A 2,433-nucleotide genomic window follows, 5' to 3' on the forward strand; every position below is an offset into this window, starting at 1 on the left:
ATTTTTTGTCCTACGACGATTTTTGACGCCGGAGCGATGATTCGGAGCAGAGCGGACTTAGAAAGTTTCGCGCGTCGACCGCCGGACCGATCGCTCCAGGCTGTTTTTCGTCAATAACTCGAAAACGAGCACGGTAACGCTCGTTTTCGCCCGTACGATACTTGTACCGTTTTCCGTTGGCTACCTGGTAGATGGTTTTTTTTTTTTTTATCTCGAAGTTTGAGAGCTTTTTTAATTTTTTCCACAAAAACGAGCACGTGAACGCCAATTTTCGTCTATACGATTCTTATGCAGTTTTATATTCTCTACACGGTCCACTGATCGTTTTATTTTTTTGTCGAATTTTGAGAATTTTTTTTTTTTTTTCTCGAAAACGAGCTCGACGACCTGCACTTTTGACGACGCCATCGTGTTCCCCGGATTTTTTCCTGCAAGATAGCGTGTCGATTTTTTGTCCTACGACGATTTTTGACGCCTGAGCGGTGTTTCGGAGCAGAGCGGACTTAGAAACTTTCGCGCGTCGACCGCCGGACCGATCGCTCCAGGCTGTTTTTCGTCAATAACTCGAAAACGAGCACGGTAACGCTCGTTTTCGCCCGTACGATACTTGTACCGTTTACCGTTGGCTACCTGGCAGATGATTTGTTTTTTTTTTATCTCGAATTTTGAGAGCTTTTTTAACTTTTTTCTCAAAAACGAGCACGTGAACGCCAATTTTCGTCTATACGATTCTTATGCAGTTTTAGATTCTCTACACGGTCCACTGATCGTTTTATTTTTTTGTCGAATTTTGAGAATTTTTTTTTTTTTTTCTCGAAAACGAGCTCGACGACCTGCACTTTTGACGACGCCATCGTGTTCCCCGGATTTTTTCCTGCAAGATAGCGTGTCGATTTTTTGTCCTACGACGATTTTTGACGCCGGAGCGGTGTTTCGGAGCAGAGCGGACTTAGAAAGTTTCGCGCGTCGACCGCCGGACCGATCGCTCCAGGCTGTTTTTCGTCAATAACTCGAAAACGAGCACGGTAACGCTCGTTTTCGCCCGTACGATACTTGTACCGTTTTCCGTTGGCTACCTGGTAGATGGTTTTTTTTTTTTTTATCTCGAAGTTTGAGAGCTTTTTTAATTTTTTCCACAAAAACGAGCACGTGAACGCCAATTTTCGTCTATACGATTCTTATGCAGTTTTATATTCTCTACACGGTCCACTGATCGTTTTATTTTTTTGTCGAATTTTGAGAATTTTTTTTTTTTTTTCTCGAAAACGAGCTCGACGACCTGCACTTTTGACGACGCCATCGTGTTCCCCGGATTTTTTCCTGCAAGATAGCGTGTCGATTTTTTGTCCTAGCTCAATTATTAAGGGAGTTACGGTTTCTTGATTTTTCGGTATGTTCGAACTGGTCTTTTAGGCGGGCGCTCGGTCGCGCGGTGCTTTCGCATCGACCGACGTACCGATCGGCGGCGACGGTTTTTCGTCTATATCTCGAAAACTAGTACGCTAACACATATTTTGACCTATATGATATTTGTTCAGTGTAATTTTTTCTATCTGGTAGGCTGGTTTTTTTTTTTTTATCTCGAATTTTTTGAACGTTTTTGTTTTTTTCTCGAAAACTAGCGCGACGACCGATATTTTTAACTACGGTTTTGAATTCGTCTAATTTTTGCCTACAAGATAGCGTGTCGAGTTTTTGTCCTGCGACGATTTTGACCATTTTTTCATTTTTTTCTCGAAAACGAGCACGGCAATCTATATTTTTAACGACGGCATCGTGTTCCCCTGCTTTTTTCCTACAAGATAGCGTTTTTTTTTTTTGCCCTAGCTCAATTATTAAGGAAATTACAGGTGTTGGTTTTCGCTCTAAGTTATAACAGGCCGTTCGGGCGGGCGGTTGGGTCGCGCGGTTCCCCCCATAAGCGGCCGTGCGTAAGCCCGTGCGTCGCCGGCGTTCCGGCGGGCGCCTCGGTACCTATAAGAGAAGCGACGGTCCGGTCGAGTCGGTCGGGGCAGCGTCGAGCGTACGGCTATTCTTCGACCTCGGTTGAGAAGCAGTCGTCGCTCCTTGGGATTTCATCCTGACTGTTCTGTATCGTGCTCGTTCCAGGCTTTCTCCACACTGCATTGCCACGAGTCGGTGTCTTTGACCGAATGGCTCTTGAAGTGGTATAAGCGTCTCGAGTGACGTTGGTGACTTGTATACGTTTAAAATATGTATACTCGTACTATCCGAGCATCAACTCTTCAGTCCGAGCGATTGAAAATTTTGTGAAAACCATAAACTGGCACTACACTCTACGGAGCGTAGCTTAAAAGGCAAAAATTGTATGGAACTACGGTTCGTACTCTGGAAAGTGAGCAAAGAATGAAATACAGGTGTCTGACCTCGACATAACAGTACGGCGCCGAATACGTGCTTTCTCGACCAGCA

This window comes from Colletes latitarsis, unplaced genomic scaffold (assembly GCF_051014445.1).
Source record: "Colletes latitarsis isolate SP2378_abdomen unplaced genomic scaffold, iyColLati1 scaffold0040, whole genome shotgun sequence".
Lineage (NCBI taxonomy): Eukaryota > Metazoa > Arthropoda > Insecta > Hymenoptera > Colletidae > Colletes > Colletes latitarsis.